Source organism: Mesoplodon densirostris, chromosome 8, assembly GCF_025265405.1.
Source record: "Mesoplodon densirostris isolate mMesDen1 chromosome 8, mMesDen1 primary haplotype, whole genome shotgun sequence".
Taxonomy (NCBI): Eukaryota; Metazoa; Chordata; class Mammalia; order Artiodactyla; family Ziphiidae; genus Mesoplodon; species Mesoplodon densirostris.
The window spans coordinates 80,262,878-80,282,504 of record NC_082668.1 but is presented as its reverse complement, the minus strand read 5'-3'; positions in this window follow the sequence as shown (position 1 = coordinate 80,282,504).

Below are 19,627 nucleotides of genomic sequence, written 5' to 3'. Positions count from 1 at the left end.
GTATTTTCATCATTCCACAATAAAATGGAATTTTTCTTGCAAAGGAGCTGCTTTTCTATTCAGTGTTCAATTTTGACTTGATTTTACCTTCTCCCACTGCCTGTCAGTTATCTAGGGCTAGGGAGCATTTAGATATAAGTGGTGAGCAGAGTTTATCCAGGAAGACAGAATCAGGGCAAAGTCGCATATTACATTCATCTTTAAATTTCTGTTCCCTTGGCTGTCTGTGGCCTATAACTATAGCTACATAGTCAAATATTGTTTTTTCCTATCTACCTCTCTTGGGGTACATGGGTAAATGCCAAAGAACAAAATAGCTGGAATAATTGTTTTGAGAAATCTCTCCACATTAAAAAAAACCATTCATTGTATGGGGGCAGATGACAAATCTATGTAGAAATCTTGTTTGGTGCCCATACAAAAAAAACCCCACAGTTCTCTGTGGTATTTGGCCATCTCCTGTTTTTTAGTTTCAGGGTGAAACAAGGTTAGATAAATCACAAGCACCATTCTACTAGAGTCAAGATTACACCAAAGAAAGAGTTCATGAAGGTCGAGGTCAGGCTTATTGAAAACAGAAAGGGTGGTGAGCTCTAAAAACTGAAGCTTGGTTTTGGCAAAATTGTGAAGCAGGTAAAGATTGCCTTGGATATCCTCTCCTTTTTCCTCTCCCCGCATACCCCCACTCCTCTCCTCCACCCAAAGCCCATTCTGCACATGGCTGTCTGGGCCTCTGTGCACTTAGCTTTCAATGGAACCTAAAGTTTTATTGCTACACTATTGGCTGATGCTTGAGAGAGATGTAGGGAGGTAACTACGGCTTAGGCCTAGGCAGAGTCGACTTTGGGTGCATTATGTAGATAAGAAGAGGGGAAATAGCTTTGGCCCAGTGAGGATGGGTTTGGGTGGGTGTAGAGACCATTGCTGGAAGTGGGGTGAGGAGTGACTTTAAGACTCAAATGGTAAAATTTTTAGGTACCGGTACAAGCTAGTAAAAGAGCTGTTTCTGAACCCTTTAAATCATAGGGTTTGGAGTGTTGCTTACCCCACTTCTTCTGAAGGCAAAGAACAATAGATTACTACAGCTGGGAGAAGTATTACCTGGTTGGTACAACCAATGGTCCTTGTACCCAGCCCAAGATACTACATTTAATTTTCAGAATTAAACCAAGTCTTCTCTAAGATTCAGAGTCAACATAATGTTTTTCATATCTAGTTTCCAGCTGGAGCCAGAATTCTCACAGAAAACTACATTTTGAAACTCTCCAACCCAATTCTGCAGATGCCAGAATTTTGGATGACCATTATTAAGGGTCCTGAAAAACTCCATAAAAGCATCCACAATTTTGGCTTCTTGTCCGGATAGAATTATAACTCCTTTTGATTTTCCATCTCTAGAATGTTTTAAAAGAATAATAGAAAAGGAAACCATAAACAAGACGAAAAGACAACCCTCAGAATGGGAGAAAATATTTGCAAATGAAGCAACTGACAAAGGATTAATCTCCAAAATTTATAAGCAGCTCATGCAGCTCAATAGCAAAAAAACAAACAACCCAATCCAAAAATGGGCAGAAGACCTAAATAGACATTTCTCCACAGAAGATATACAGACTGCCAACAAACACATGAAAGGATGCTCAACATCTTTACTCATTAGAGAAATGCAAATCAAAACTACAATGAGATATCATCTCACACCAGTCAGAATGGCCATCATCAAAAAATCTAGAAACAATAAATGCTGGAGAGGGTGTGGAAAAAAGGGAACACTCTTGCACTGCTGGTGGGAATGTGAATTGGTACAGCCACTATGGAGAACGGTATGGAGGTTCCTTAAAAAACTACAAATAGAACTACCATATGACCCAGCAATCCCACTACTGGGCATATACCCTGAGAAAACCATAATTCAAAAAGAGGCATGTACCAAAATGTTCATAGCAGCCCTATTTACAATAGCCCGGAGATGGAAACAACCTAAGTGTCCATCATCGGATGAATGGGTAAAGAAGATGTGGCACATATATACAATGGAATATTACTCAGCCATAAAAAGAAATGAAATTGAGCTATTTGTAATGAGGTGGATGGACCTTGAGTCTGTCATACAGAGTGAAGTAAGTCAGAAAGAGAAAGACAAATACTGTATGCTGACACATATATATGGAATTTAAGAAAAAAAATGTCATGAAGAACCTAGGGGTAAGACAGGAATAAAGACACAGACCTACTAGAGAATGGACTTGAGGATATGGGGAGGGGGAAGGGTAAGCTGTGACAAAGTGAAAGAGCAGCATGGACATATATACACTACCAAACGTAAGGTAGATAGCTAGTGGGAAGCAGCCGCATAGCACAGGGAGATCAGCTCGGTTCTTTGTGACCGCCTGGAGGGGTGGCATAGGGATGGTGGGAGGGAGACGCAAAAGGGAGGGGATATGGGAACATATGTATATGTATAAGTGATTAAATTTGTAAAATAAAATTTAAAAAAATAAAAAAATAAAAAAATAAATAAATAAATAAAACCTGTTGTCCAGAAAAAAAAAAAAAAAAAAAAAAAAAAAAGAATAATAGAGTGCAAAATAATTTTCAATTATACTATTTACATTCCAGGAACTTATTCTGTGTGTAACTTATTGGCCCATTTTGTAAGGAAAAAATGTGCATTTTTTGCAGAGGATATATATGGCTATATCATTATCACACTATAAAGAATCATGGATTGAGAAAAGCTGAAAAGAAAATAAGAAAAAATAAGTTTCTGTTTTTATCTTACAGGGTAAATAAATATTGGATTTCTCACAAGAGACCTATACAATATTTTATAAGCAATAAATCCTTAATCTCCTGAGGAGACAGCATGCTAAATTGGAATAGGAATCAGAGGGCAGTTCTTCCTCTAACTAGCTCTGTAATATTAGGTAAGTGTGGCAGGCACTAAATGCCGTTCTTCCAGGCTAATAGCTCCTCTCATTTGTCAACTCATCCTTAGGTTGACAAATCTCCACTTCCAGGAAGGCTGGGTTGCTCCTCATCCCCAAGGATGGAATCATGACTGGTCTAAGCCAGTCATAAAATATTCTTCTCTTTATCAATGAGTTGGTTGGTGGTGAGCATCTGATCCCTTTTGGTCAATAAGAAGAAAGAGGAAGTCAGCTGGGGCCTCTCTTGGAAAGCGTTTCTTTGCACTTCAAGAAGAATACAAGAGACACCATCATAACTAAGTGATCCAACCTAGTCACCAAAAAAGGGGCAAAGAGATATCATGAGTCTCCTAATGTGGTGCAATGTGGTATACATCCTTGGAAACTGTGAAGTATTCTTAATAAAAAATGTACAACTTGAGACGCTTCATGAGGAAGCAATCAAATCTGTATTATGGGACATTTTATTAGACAACTGGCTTGGACTCTCCAAGAATATCAAAGGCATTTCAAGAAATGGTGAAGTAACTATCCTACAGTATAGGATATCAAAGGTACATGATCCATGGTTGAATCTTGGATCAAAGGTGGAAAAAACTGCTCTGAAAGATGTTTTGAGACAAATGAGGGAATCTGAATATGGACTCTACAATAGTATCTTGATTATACAGAAAAATGTTCTTTTTCTTAGAAGAGTTATACTGAAGGATGTAGTGGTGAGAGAGAGAGAGAGAGCGCGCAAATAGCAAAAGTAAGTCAAGTGCCCCACAGACCAGTAACAGCATCACCTGGGAGCGTGTTAGAAATGTAGAAATGCACACTTCTGGGTCCCACCTAGAACTACTGAATCAGAATCTGAATTTTAACAAAATATCTAGATGATTCCTTTTCACATTAAAGCTTAAAACCACTTCTATAGGGCATGTCGTTTAAACAAACAGCCATAATTTTTGTGTACATAAACACATGCATGAGCCTGATCTGTAGACAGAAAGAGGAGAATAAAGCAGATGCTCCAGGAGAAGCAGACGGGCAAAACCACAGAGCTCTAGACCAACAGTGAGGGCACTCCCGTTACTGTTGCGGCAAAGTGGTGTAAAGCAACAACAATCGATCATTAAGACCTCTCACGGCTCAGGGGTTAGCTGGTGGTTCTCCTTGTGTTCTTGGAGGGACAGTCATCTTGTAGAAGGATCTTATTTCCCTGTCCAGGGTTGAACCTAGCTGCCAGTCCACCAGGGGCTAGAGGCTAGAAGCAAAGTTTCCTGATTCTTACCCCATTTGAAAGCAAAAATGTTTCAAGGAGGTAAAAACTGCAGAACAGGTACAGTTTATTATTAGAGACACAGCACAACTTATGGGAGAGCACGTAGAGAGAAGCAGTTTATTTATTTAAAGCAGAAATACACACGGAGAGGAGTGCAGGCATCCTGAATGAGGCGTGCATGAAGAGGTGATTTAAATCCCTTCTATAGGACAGTCCTTCCAGGTCTTTGTTTACATTTAGCCAGTTATCTTGTTTCTTTTTTCACAACTGACTGGTCCTAGGACCCTCCCCAAGAGGCCTGTGCAACTTTTTTCTAAGAGGAATTCCAGCCCAGAGGCCTATGGGTTGGACTTGGAATCACATATTATGGGGTGGCGCTACCTCATTTTGACCCCCAAGGAGGCTTCCTGCTCATGTGCAGACAGAGAAGTTTTCCTTGACCTCAGGAGTGGGCACCTTATCTCTTTACCTTAGCAGAGCTCAGCTTCTGCCACTAGCTTTGTCTTTGGAGTGCCTGGGTGAGAACAAAGCTTCAATTTTACTCCACTTGACAAACACCAGCTGCCTGGCCCAGGGGCCCATCTATCTCCTACCTCATTTGGAGTCTGTCATGTGGTTACAGTCAGATAGTACCCGTGGAATCATTTGGATGACTTCAGTCTCATATGTCTGGTTCCTGGGTTGGGAAGACTCAAACAGCTACGGGCTGGAACAGATGGGGTTTCTTGGGCATCTCTATCTTCATGTGGCCTTTCTACATGGTCTTTCCCACATAAGCAGCCTCAGGAGACCTGGACTTCTTATACTGAGGCTCAGGGTCATAAGGACCAATTCCATGAGAGACAGGTGGAATCCACATCACCTTCTATGACGTAGCTTTGCTTCCCAAGTCATGGTACTCTTCCACTATGGTCCTCTATTAGTTGGGCAGTCACAAAAGCCTATGAAGTTTCAAAAGAAGGGGTCATAGATTCCAACTCTTGGTGTAGGAACGGTAAGGTTTAGGAAGAGAATGTGGGTATAAGCTATTGTGGCCATTTTGGAAAATACAGTCTGCCACAGAGAATAATCTCAATTCTGGACCATCAAGAGATGATGTCCGATTGTACTGCCTTCTCTTGTTTTTGTTTGATACCTTGTCTCTTTCCAGAAGACTCACCTTTTCGTTTTGTGTGTGTGCATGCCAGAGACGGTGGGCTTCTGTTACTTAGAATCAAAACAGCCTTGACTAATGGGTATAAGTAATGATTTCAGACATTCTTCTCTAGACACATCTGTCTTCATAATGAATCCATTTTAATCCTTATCTTATTCTAACAGGTCATGATTAGATGGCTGGGAAGCACAGATAATCTCTTTGACTGATACCTAGAAAAAAAATCAGTGCAGTGTGATTGGCTGGTTGGTAGGATCCTTGCTACAGCAAGACAACTAGCAAAGCTGGCCAGGCTCATGTGGCAGACTCAGTAGCAAGCACTGTGACTGATTCTGCAGCTAACAAACTGCTGCAGCAAACCTCTTGAGCAGTGCTTTTCTGGGTGTGGTTCGGGAATGGCATGCATCCCAGTGACCTGGGGGACTCATTAAAATGCAGATTCCTGGGCTCTAACAAAATCACTAGTATATGGAGTCCAAGAACCTGCATTTTAAGAGCTCTTCCCTTAATCTGTGCTTCTCAAAATTTAATGTGAAAGTCAATCTGAGGGCTTCCTCAGACACGGATTCGTGCCCCGGTCTGGGAAGATCCCACATGCCGCGGAGCGGCTAGGCCCGTGAGCCATGGCCGCTGAGACTGCGCGTCCGGAACCTGTGCTCCGCAACGGGAGAGGCCACAACAGTGAGAGGCCCACGTACCGCAAAAAAAAAGTCAATCTGAGATGGAGAGTGAGGATGTGCATTTTTAAGGTGCTCCCTGGAGATGCCGGTGCTGCTGGCCATCAGACCACACTTTCAGTCTAACAAGACCTCAAAGTGTGGTCCCTGCATCAGAAGCCTCTGTATCCCCTGGGAGCCTGTTAGAAATGCAGATTCTTAGGCCACACTCCAGACCTACTGAATCAGAAACTCTGGGGGTGAGACCCAGCAATTTATAGTTTAACAAGCCCTCCAGGTAATTCTGAAGCACACTCAAGTTTGAGAACCACTGCCCTGAGGAACACTTGATTGATGGAGAGCAGTGGTTCCCAAACATAGTTGATCAATCAGCTGGGGGTGAAAGTGAGACTCCAGGGGGTTTTGAGACCCACTCAAGAGAACCTAATTCTATAGGTCTGGGCTGAGCCCAGTGCTTCTGAAGTCAGCCATGGTGGGCAACCACATGCTTAGAGTGACTAGCAAGACAGTAATCCCTAAGAAGGGTGAATGCAGCCTGGGAGAGGAAGCCAAAGAGGAAGAAAGAGAGGGATCAATACAGGGAATTCAGTTCCTTAAGTAATTACTGTGTGACACACCCTGGCTAAAGGTTTTATACAATGTCACTTCATTCTCAAAACTGCCCCTACATGGCAAGTACTATTACCTCCATTTGAGAAATCAAAGACTAAAGATTAAAGTTGGTAAGTAATTTGTCTGAAGTCACACAGCTAGTAGTGAAACTGCAAATTAAAGCCAAGCCTCTTTTACTTTAAATCTTTTTCTATTTTACTCTGGAATTTAAAAAAGTCTTTATAAGGTGGCCAAAAGAAAGTCTGGAGATCAAGAAGAGGGTGTGGAAAGAGACGATGATGGGCAGTGAGTTATTTAATTAATGGTGTACATGTCAATTTCCCCACTAGACTGTGACCACATGGAAAGATCCATGCTGTCCTTTCTTTATTCTTTTATTCAGTCAACAAACATTTATTGAGACCCCACAATGTACTAGATGCTGTCCCAGGTGTTGAGGATAGATACAGTAGTGAAAAAAATGTCTTCTCAGTATTTACTAAAGCAGATGTCACACAATTACTGCTCTATAATTTTTGCCTTATGCATTATCTATGGATGGATAATCTAGAATTAAGTGTAGAATTAGTCATAGCTTAGCTATTGAGTCCATGTATTAACTAGGGTCTAATTACATAAGGTTCTAATTTCTTTCCCTATCCTGTTTTATTGGGAGAGAGGGAGGATATTGATGATAATTAATAACACAACCGGCAGACTAAGAAAGGGAATATATTACTTAGTAGCCATGAGAAAGATCTTCTAAGGAAGAAAGCTGAAATAAATTCAACTAAATTGCTATAAACGAGACTCAGGAATCAGCTAAAAATATCACTGATCTGAGTTTTCTTCTTGCTGCTGCTTACGTGAATAATGGAGATTGCTGAGCATCTTTCAAGGGCTTCCTTCAAACATACTTTCATCCTGAAACTCTTTCCAGCAAATTTTTAATTGTTCCTAAAGTGAAATTAGACATAGTAGTCAAGAACTTTTAAAATGAAGATATAATTAGGAGTCATGAGAAAATAAATGTATCGAATATGTTTAATTTTTAAAATAGTCTGTGAAAGAGTTCATTTGCCTTACTATTGTTGAAAATGAAATGCCTAAAGGGCACTGCTGGTTACAAAAGTTTACGTTATCAGTTGGTAGTGGTTGATGTGGCCCTTGATAGTATTAAGAGTCTCCTCATCTGAAAAAGATAAAGGTGAACCATTGATATTCCAGTTGGATGTTTTAGAGTCTCACTCCATTCCTCCCTCAGGAGGCTCTTCAAAAAGAAATAGTGTTGCTATTGTTTAGATTTGAGAAGATTGAGAGGCAAACTATCAGCCATCTAAGAATCTTTGCAGTGTTTGTGATGGCTACCAACCATTCTCCAAGTAGGTTGTTTACAAAAATGTCAGCATGCCAAGTGTACCTTCAGGAGGGCACCATAAGAGAAGGGATGGCATTTATAGGCATTTGACGTATACTACCCCATTTTAGAGTTAAGGGATCACCACACATGATAAGTCATGTTCTCAAGGCTACCCAGCTAATAAGTGTCCACGTAGGATTGCCTGACTCTTTAGCATGAGGCCAATATCTGAAGGAAGAATTTTTCAGAAAGAGAACTTGTTATGTTTGAATGAGATACCCAGGAAGATTATGTTAGTTTCTATACAAAACTAGTAAAGGTTCGGGCTTCCCTGGTGGCGCAGTGGTTAAGAATCCACCTGCCAATGCAAGGGACATGGTTTCGAGCCTTGGTCCGGGAAGATCCCACATTCAGCCGAGCAACTAAGCCCATGCGCCACACTAGTGGGCCTGCGCTCTAGAGCCTGTGAGCCACAACTACTGAGCCCTCATGCTCTAGAGCCCGTGCTCCGCAACAAGAGAAGCCACCGCAATGAGAAGCCCGCGCACAGCAACGAAGAGTAGCCCCCGCTCTCCGCAACTAGAGAAAGCCCATGTGCAGCAACGAAGACCCAACACAGCCAAAAGTAAATAAATAAAATAAATACATTTATATTAAAAAAAAAGAAAACTAATAAAGGTTCTAACGGATCTGAAGTTGCTCTCTCCCCCTCTTCCTGAAAATGTAGGGAATGGTAGAGATCAGACATTGGCACTGTTTCCTGTGCTATTTGGGACTGCAGACTGCTAAATGTGCTTTGCCCAGATCATCTGCTATGTGAAACCTTTCCTGACTTTCCTCTGTGCTCCCCCTGTATTTACACAACTCCTGTAGATGCGTTTTTCTCATTAAAGTGTAGCTTCCTGAGAGCAGGATGGTACTTTCTTTATCCCTGCACCCCTGGCTGTTGGGGGAATGACTCAAAAGTTTGTTTTATGGAGGTACTTGGACTACCAACAAGCTCAATCTTCTGGTGGCAGATTAGCAACTTTTAAAAATTTATTGAGCACCTAATATATTCCAGGCAGTGTTCTAGGCACAGAGGATAAGCCATCAATGAAAAAACAGACAGTCTGTCCCAGGGCATCTTCCAGGGGCACCAATCACACCACAGTCCACGTGCCCAGTGCTGCCTGGTGTTGTGACCCACAGTCCCCTGATGTGCCCTTTTGCTCAAACTGCCACAAACCATAGGATTCCATGTACCCTCATAAACCAACACGATGTGTCTATGCAGGCAACATGAAGCCTGAGCACGTATTGACATTGCCCCATCCCATCTTTTAGATTCAGAACCATCAGACTGCACGAAGTTTAGTGAAGGCACCAGGGATGGACAGGAGGACGTGTCCTTTCAGAGAATCGTTGTATTCAACACCTCACCCCCCAGCCAAAGCATTGTTGTCTCAGGCAGAATAACTTTGTAACACTCTGAACTTGTAGCTGTTGTGTGTTTTCTTACTTCTCTATGGTGTTCTAGAAAGGAGAGAACACACCATCCAGCCCCCACGTCCACGGCGACGTGAGCCAGATGCAGAGCCTGTGCACCTACTCTTTCCTCCCTTGGTTTCTCTTTTGTTTGCGGTTCCTCCAAAAAATCTTTCATAAAATGTCTGAACATCGTAGGAGGTTTCTAGTGGATGCATATACTTGTGCTTTCAAAACAACATTTCATCTCCTTGACTCACAGGCAGAGTGGAAAAAAAAACACACCAAAACAAACCCCTACACATTTGAAATAATCCACAAGGAAAGCTTGCATTGGAAATCATATTGCCATATAATTATCCTGTTTACAATCTCTCGTACATCTCTTCTCATAGAAAAATGCAGATTTGGAAACAAAGCAGGAAAAAGATGCCAGAAAACCCTCGCAAGGCTCTGACCACTGCCTGCTTAGGAATGGCCATGGAGGGAGAGAAATGTGTTTGCAATTAGGGCTGCCCAGAGCAGGTCCGATTACATCTGCACGCAGCCAAGCCGAAGAGATTTCCAGAGTGAACTTGTTGCGTGGGCCTAAGTGGATACAAGGCAACTTAGGCTGGAGCCATTACAAGGAAACAAATGGGGCCTCCACCACCTGGTCTCGTATTACCATTTTCTGGGCTCACTCCTGCCTCTTGAATGGAGAGGAACAAAATCACCATCATTTTAGGCTCTCTTATGTTACACTTCACAAGGTTTTCATGCGTTTTTCAGCAATAGACTAAAAGGGCAGAAATAAAACGAGTGTTGTGAAGTGGTTGCCATGCTAGGTGTGATTGACAGAATGACCAGGGGATGTTAAAGAGATCCCAGCAAGACTCTGAAATAGCCAAAGGCTCACCGTCACCCCACCCTGCTTCAGGGAGCAGCATCCGTGCTTTGCTTCCAGGCCTAAAGGCACCCACTGCTGATTCTTTAGTCCCGAGCAGTCTGGGAAGACAGCTTAGCCCACTCTCAAGGGCAAAGTAAGGAGTTCTTTGTAAAGAATTAAACACTATCAAAGTCTCTTGCTTGCCACAATTTCCTAACACAAAAATGCCCCACCAAACCTGCTGCCACGCCCTCAAGTAAATGACAAAAACACACCACTTTGAGTTTCTCGTTGTGCCCTGATAGAACTGTTGGGTTTGGGTTTCATTGTGTGCATGCACGTGTGTGCGTATGTGTGTGTATGTTCTGTCCCACATATTCTGCATGAGACGGAAGGTAGGGTCTGACAGTCATTCAGATATGTATCCCCTCCCCCCATTTCCCTGACCATGTCCTTGTTCCATGCCTTTTCAAATGCTTTTTAAACCTTTTTAATCAATTACAAGTTGTAATAATACTACTTCATAGTAAATCTTCACTTAGAGGTTCTTAAACCTTTTTAAGACATATTAATAATATCACACACACACTCCCACCTGCCTCCACACACCACCCCCCTACTACCACCACTACTGCCAACACAAAGATGAAGAAATTAAGACAACAATTTTAAAAGGGTTAACATTTCTGTAATATTCCACCTTTTATTGCCAATTTACCAGAGCTGGTTCTTTAGTGAACAGAACCTATTTTAACTATCTACAGTCTGTTTCTACATACGAACAATTTTTTGTAGACATTTTTCAGTAAGAAGGTCATTTTTATAAATGGTGTCTCTAATAGCATGCCCAGATAATACAGAACGCATTATATTGGGATATTTAAGAGTAGCAAGGCACTCTTTATAATTATTCTGGGACAGTAGCCATAAACTGGAACTGTCGTAGACAAATCAGTTTGTATGTTCCCCTTATTCTTAAGTGACTTGTCTGAATTTATGGATCTGTGGTCAAGAGTGCTCTCTGGATTGCAAAACTCTATTTTTTATACAATCTTGCCCTCCCCTGCGTCCTCATCTGACACGGTTGTCCAGAGCCCTTGCCTAAACCTACAAAAGGGACATGATAAGGAGAGGTCCTGTGATTTTGAATCTGAGCCTCTGTATTTGTTTGGAGCACCCTCGTGATTTCTGTGGTGGTGTGGATTAAGCATCCTGGACAGTCTAGAAAAAAATTTCGAGAGGATGATTTTAGGGAGCTTTGTTATATTGACACCAGAAAAGGGGACATATTACAATCTGAAGGACAGCAAAAATCCTTTATAAGCCAGCCCCAATCAAAAATTTCAAGATTTTGTTGCCATCCTTTAACCCTGTTTCCTGTTTTCTCAAATGAAATGGTCTTCAGGACTTTATATCTTGCTTTGGGCAGACACATTTTGCTGATGGAGTGAGAATTCCCAGGAGTCTAGCTGAAGGACAGGGGATTAGTATGCCCTTCTATATTTTCCCAGATAACTGGAGCAGACTCTTTCTCGTGTCAACATTTTTACATTTTAAGGTAAGGTTGTGGATAAAAATCTTCCTAAAATAGACAACAGGTCCTTGCCTTGTTAAACAGAGCAAGGAAAGTACAAGGCATATTTTCTTTTTCTTCCCAGGATATCTAATAGTGCTGTCAACCCTGCAGCACAGGGTTTGTTTTTTAAGTTTGTGTTATTTATAATTTATATCCTACTTACCCCTGAAAAGAACTCAAGGTAAAATACAATAAAACTGCACCCAGGTTAAGCTCTCTGACAAGTGTCTAGAGTTTAGATAGAGTTTAGATTAAAGCCGGATGATATACTTTCAATATCAGACAGCAAAAGGGACATCTTGTTTTGAAAAACAAAGAAGTGGGCTTATGTATTCTCCCTTAGCTGGAGTTCTACTTCACATCGATATAGAGGTGGCCTAGGAGAGCAGTTTGCTAGAGCAGCTACAAAATGATCTACAACTCATCCTATTGGAACATCAGTGTCAGCGAACCCCAACAGCCAACCCAATAACAAGAGGTCATATTCCCAGAATTCCCCATTTCCTGTCACTGATGGTGCCTCCATCTTCCTCTCAACCCTTGGCCCCTCTCATTCATCATCTTCTCCAAAGCCTCCTACACATCTTCCTCAACTTATCATAGGGTTACATTCCAATAAAGCCACTGTAAGTTGAAAATATTGAATATAAGTTGAAAATTCATCTACTACACCTAACATCATAGCTGAGCCCAGCCTACCTTAAAGGCACTCAGAACACTTAAATTAACCGACAGGTTGGCAAAATCATCTAACACAAAGCTTACTTTATGATAAAGTGTTGAATATCTCATGTACTTTATTGACTACTGTACAGAAAGTGTAAAACAGAATGCTTGTAATGCTCTTGATCACATGGCTGACTGGGAGCTGCCCCTGCCCAACCTCATGAGAGAGGATTATACCATATATCTCTAGCCCAGGAAAAAATCAAAATTCAGATTTCAGAGTATGGTCTCTGAGCAAGGTGGATCATTTTGTGCATTTACCATCTTACCATCTTACATCTCTGACTTGACAAACTGAGAACAGGGAAGGCACAGCTAATTGGCCGGCCATGAAAAACTGAGGAAGCAGACCAACACCTCAAGTCTCTATGATGTCCTTTCAAGCCGTGTGGCTGACAGGGTCTTGGTACTCTGGCTGGGTGTCAGGCCTGAGCCTCTGAGGTGGGAGACCCGAGATCAGGACATTGGACCACCAGAGACCTTCTGGCCCCATGTAATATCAATCGGCAAGAGCTCTCCCAGAGATCTCCATCTCAACGCTAAGACCCAGTCCACTCAATGACCAGCAAGCTACAGTGCTGGACATCGTGTGCCAAACAACTAGCAAGGCAGGAACACCACCCCACCCATTAACAGAGAGCCTGCCTAAAATCATACTAAGTTCACAGACACTCCAAAACACACTACCGGATGCAGTCCTCCCCACCAGAATACAGAAACTAGTCTTCTCTACCAGGAAGCTTACACAACCCATTGAACCAACCTTACCCACTGGGGACAGACACCAAAAACAACAGGAACTATGGACCTTCAGCCGGTGAAAAGGAGACCCCAAATGCAGGAAGTTAAGCAAAATGAGAAGACAGAAAAATACACAGTAGATGAAGGAGCAAGGTAAAAACCCACCAGACCAAACAAATGAAGAGGAAATAGGCAGTCTACCTGAAAAAGAATTCAGAGTAATGATAGTAAAGATCCAAAATCTTGGAAATAGAATGGAGAAAATACAAGAAATGTTTAACAAGGACCTAGAAGAACTAAAGAGAAAACAAACAGAGATGAACAACACAATAAATGAAATTTAAAATTCTCTAGAAGGAATCAATAGCAGAATAACTGAGGCAGAAGAAAGGATAAGTGACCTGGAAGATAAAATAGTGGAAATAACTACTGCAGAACAGAATAAGGAAAAAAGAATGAAAAGAATTGAGGACAGTCTCAGAGATTCTAGGACAACATTAAACACATCAACATTTCAATTATAGGGGTCCCAGAAGAAAAGGGAAAAAGAAAGGAACTGAGAAAATATTTGAATAGATTAAAGTTGAAAACTTCCCTAATATGGAAAAGGAGGTGGTCCATCAAGTCCAGGAAGTGCAGAGAGTCCCATACAGGATAAATCCAAGAAGCATGCCAAGACACATATTAATCAAACTATCAAAAATTAAATACAAAGAAAAAATATTAAAAGAAGCAAGGGAAAAGCAACAAATAACATAAGGTTAATAGCTGATTTTTCAGTAGAAACTCTGCAAGCCAGAAGGGAAAGGCAGGACATATTTAAAGTGATGAAAGGGAAAAACCTACAACCAAGATTACTCTAACCAGCAAGGATCTCATTCAGATTTGATGGATAAATTAAACCTTTACAGACAAGCAAAAGCTAAGAGAATTCAGCACCACCAAACCAGCTTTACAACAGATGCTAAAGGAACTTCTCTAGGCAGGAAACACAAGAGAAGCAAAAGACCAACAATAACAAACCCAAAACAATTAAGAAAATGGTAAAAGGAACATACATATCAATAACTACCTTAAATGTAAATGGATTAAATGCTGCAACCAAAACATAGACTGCCTGAATAGATACCAAAAGAAGACCCGTATATATGCTATCTACAAGAGACCCACTTCAGACCTAGGGACACATACAAACTGAAAGTGAGGAGAGGGAAAAAGATATTCCATGCAAATGGAAGTCAAAAGAAAGCTGGAGTAGCAATTCTCATATCAGACAAAATAGACTTTAAAATAAAGACTATTATAAGAGACAAAGAAGGACACTACATAATGATCAAGGGATCAACCCAAGAAGAAGATATAAAAATAGGAAATATTTATGCACCCAACATAGGAACACCTCAATATATAAGGCAAATGCTAACAGCCATAAAAGGGGAAATCAACAGTAATACAGCAATAATAGGGGACATTAACACCCCACTTTCCCCAATGGACAGATCATCCAAAATGAAAATAAATAAGGAACCACAAGCTCTAAATTATACATTAAACAAGATGGACTTAATTGATATTTATAGGACATTCCATCTAAAAACAATAGAATACTTTCTTTGCAAGTGCTCATGGAACATTCTCCAAGATAGATAATATCGTGGGTCAAAAATCAAGCCTTGGTAAATTTAAGAAAATTGAAATTGTATCAAGTACCTTTGCAACCACTATGCTATGAGACTAGATATCAATTACAGGAAAAAATATTTAAAAAATACAAACACGTGGAGGCTAAACAACATGCTACTAAATAACCAAGAGATGACTGAAGAAATCAAAGAGGAAATAAAAAAATACCTAGAAACAAATGACACTGAAAACACGGCAGCCCAAAACCTATGGGATGCAGCAAAAGCAGTTCTAAGAGGGAGGTTTACAGCAATACAATCCTACCTCAAGAAACAAGATAAATCTCAAATAAACAACGAAAACTTACACCTAAAGCAATTAGAGAAAGAAGAAGAAGAAAAAAACCCCAAAGTTAGGAGAAGAAAAGAAATCATAAAGATCAAATCAAAAATAAATGAAAAAGAAATGAAGGAAACAATAGCAAAGATCAAAGAAACTAAAGCCAGTTCTTTGAGAAGATAAACAAAATTGATAAGTCATTAGCCAGACTCATCAAGAAAAACAGGGAGAAGACTCAAATCAACAGAATTGGAAATGAGAAAGGAGAGGTAACAAATGACACTGCAGAAATACAAAGGATCATGAGAGATTACTACAAGCAACTCTATGCCAATAAAATGGACAGCCTGGAAGAAATGGACAAATTCTTAGAAAAGCACAACCTTCCGAGACTGAACCAGGAAGAAACAGAAAATATAAACAGACCAATCACAAGCACTGAAATTGAAACTGTGATTAAAAATCTTCCAACAAATAAAAGCCCAGGACCAGATGGCTTCACAGGCGAATTCTATCAAATATTTAGAGAAGAGCTAACACGTATCCTTCTCAAACTGTTCCAAAATACAGCAGAGGGAGGAACACTCCCAAACACATTCTATGAGGCCACCATCACCCTGATACCAAAATCAGACAAAGATGTCACAAAGAAAGAAAACTACAGACCAATATCTCAGCTGAACATAGATGCAAAAATCCTCAACCAAATACTAGCAAACAGACTCCAACAGCATATTAAAAGGATCATACACCATGATCAAGTGGGGTTTATCCCAAGAATGTAAGGATTCTTCAATATATGCAAATCAATCAATGTGATACACCACATTAGCAAATTGAAGGAGAAAAACCCTATGATCTTCTCAATAGATGCAGAAAAAGCTTTCGACACAATTCAACACCCATTTATGATAAAAGCTCTCCAGAAAGTAGGCATAGAGGAAACTTACCTCAACATAATAGAGGCCATATATGACAGACCCACAGACAACATTGTTCTCAATGGTGAAAAACTGAAACCATTTCCACTAAGATCAGTAACAAGACAAGGTTTTCCACTCTCACCACTATTATTCAACATAGTTTTGGGAGTTTTAGCCACAACAATCAGAGAAAAAAAGAGAAATAAAAGGAATCTAAATTGGAAAAGAAGCAGTAAAACTGTCAATCTTTGCAGATGACGTGATACTATACATAGAGAATCCTAAAGATGCTACCAGGAAACTACTAGAGCTAATCAATGAATTTGGTAAAGTAGCAGGATATAAAATTAATGCACAGAAATCTCTTGCATTCCTATACACTAATATGAAAAATCTGAACGGGAAATTAAGGAAACACTGCCATTTACCATTGCAACAAAAAGGATAAAATACCTAGGAATAAACCTACCTAAGGAGACAAAAGACCTGTATGCAGAAAACTATAAGACACTGATGAAAGAAATTAAAGATGATACAAACAGATGGAAAGATAAACCATGTTCTTAGATTGGAAGAATCAACATTGTGAAAATGACTATACTACCCAAGCAATCTACAGATTCAATGTAATACCTATCAAACTATAAATGGCATTTTTCACAGAACTAGAACAAAAGATTTCACAATTTGCCTGGAAACACAGAAGACCCTGAATAGCCAAAGCAATATTGAGAAAGAAAAACAGAGCTGGAGGAATCAGGCTCCCTGACTTCAGACTATACTACAAATCTACAGTAATCAAGACAGTATTGTACTGGTCCAAAAAGAGAAATATAGATCAATGGAACAGGATAGAAAGTCCAGAGATAAACCCATGCACATATGGGCACCTTATCTTTGATAAAGGATGCAAGAATATACAATGGAGAAAAGTCAGTCTCTTCAATAAGTGGTGCTGGGAAAACTGGACAGGTACATGTAAAAGAATGAAATTAGAACACTCCCTAACACCATACACAAAAATAAACTCAAACTGGATTAAAGACCTAAATGTAAGGCCAGACACTATAAAACTCTTAGAGGAAAACATAGGTAGAACACTCTATGACATAAATTACAGCAAGATCCTTTTTGACCCACCTCCTAGAGAAATGGAAATTAAAACAGGAATAAACAAATGGGACCTAATGAAACTTAAAAGCTTTTGCACAGCAAAGGAAACCATAAGCAAGATGAAACGGCAGCCCTCAGAATGGAAGAAAATATTTGAAAACGAAGAAACTGATGAAGAATTAATCTCAAAAATATACAAGCAGCTCATGCAGCTTGATATCAAAAAAGAAACAACCCAATCCAAAAATGGGCAGAAGACCTAAATAGACATTTCTCCAAAGAAGATATACAGACTGCCAACAAACACATGAAAGGATGCTCAACATCATTATTCATTAGAGAAATGCAAATCAAAACTACAATGAAATATCATCTCACACCAGTCAGAATGGCCATCATCAAAAAATCTAGAAACAATAAATGCTGGAGAGGGTGTGGAGAAAAGGGAACACTCTTGCACTGCTGGTGGGAATGTAAATTGGTACAGCCACTATGGAGAACAGTATGGAGGTTCCTTAAGAAACTACAAATAGAACTACCATATGACCCAGCAATCCTACTACTGGGTGTATAACCTGAGAAAGCCATAATTCAAAAAGACACATGCACCCCAATGTTCACAGCAGCACTATTCACAATAGCCAGGACATGAAAGCAACCTAAGTGCCCATCGACAGATGAATGAATAAAGAAGATGTGGCACATATATACAATGGAATATTAAAAGAAACGACAAAGAAATGAAATTGAGTTATTTGTAGTGAGGTGGATGGACCTAGAGTCTATTATACAGAGTGAAGTAAGTCAGAAAGAGAAAAACAAATATCGTATGCTAACACATATATATGGAACCTAAAAAAAAAAAATTGGTTCTGAAGAACCTAGGGACAGGAGAGGAATGAAGGCACAGACTTCGAGAATGGACTTGAGGACATGGGGAGCAGGAAGGGTAAGCTGGGACGAAGATAGAGAGTGGCATGGACATATATACACTACCAAACGTAAAGTAGACAGCTAGTGGGAAGCAGCTGCATAGCACAGGGAGATCAGCTCAGTGCTTTGTGACCACCTAGAGGGGTGGGATAGGGAGGGTAGGAGGGAGACGCAAGAGGGAGGAGATATGGGGATATATGTATACACATAGCTGATTCGCTTTGTTATACAGCAGCAACTAACACAACATTGTAAAGCAATTATACTCCAATAAAGATGTTAAAAGAAAAATAACAGCAACAAAGTATAGTTTTTACTGAATGCTTATCACTTTCCCACCATCGTAAAGTGGAAAACCTGTAAGTCAAACTATAGTAAGTCAGGGGCGGTGTGTATTCCATTACTACCTCTTCCATGATCCATCCTATGCCCCCACGTCCTCCTAAACCAGACCTTAGGTAAACACCTCTACTTCCTCAATGTTTTCTTCTACCCAGAAGATGTATAACTAAATCCATTCTTGTTTCTAATAATGAAGAGGATGAGAAACAAGTTATTTGAAGAGATTTGATTAGATTAAATAGGTTCGTGGATTAGTTTAGTGGATTTAGTCAATTTAATGGTTCAGAATCCACAAGAGAAAGTATTGGTGCTGTTAATGGGTTTTTAGGTTTATTTAGTAGTCTCTTTTGGCAAGAAAAAATTAATTGCTAATTACTCCAATTATCTGAGAGACAGTATGAGCATCACAGGTATGCATAATGATAAAGGGACTTGACCATAACCATCTGTGATCAGAAACTATGTAGACCCTCAGAACACCGACAATAACAACAACAAAATAGAAAATGGGGATTCATTCACAGGTAGCTGAACCAAAAAAGGGAGAACTGTTCATTCACAGCTGCTCAGCCCTGTCTCTGGATGTTATAATCCGTGTGGGTTTGGTTCCCTTCCTGTGAACCTGTTTGTCTTAGAGTGACTCTAAAATTAAGTTTTCTAGTTCAGTTATGACTATTTAATGCTTATTACTAAGAACAACAACTTGCTTGAATTGGTCCACACTTAAAGCCACATATACTTATAGGAAAATTGTTTAGCAGGACTCAAATTTTGTGTGAAGAACATTTTCAAGCTTGTGTGTCTAACTTCAGGAAACTCCACAAGGATTGTGAAAGTTTTCACAGGTCCATGTCATCTTGCTCCCTGGGGCCTCCCTTCTTTTCGTGAGGGCAAAAGTAGGGAAGCAGCTCCCAGCTCAGTCCTAGGGTCCAGAATAGTTGAAAACACTTTAGGGAAATAACAAACTATTATTCTTCAAGAAAAGACTGGAGATT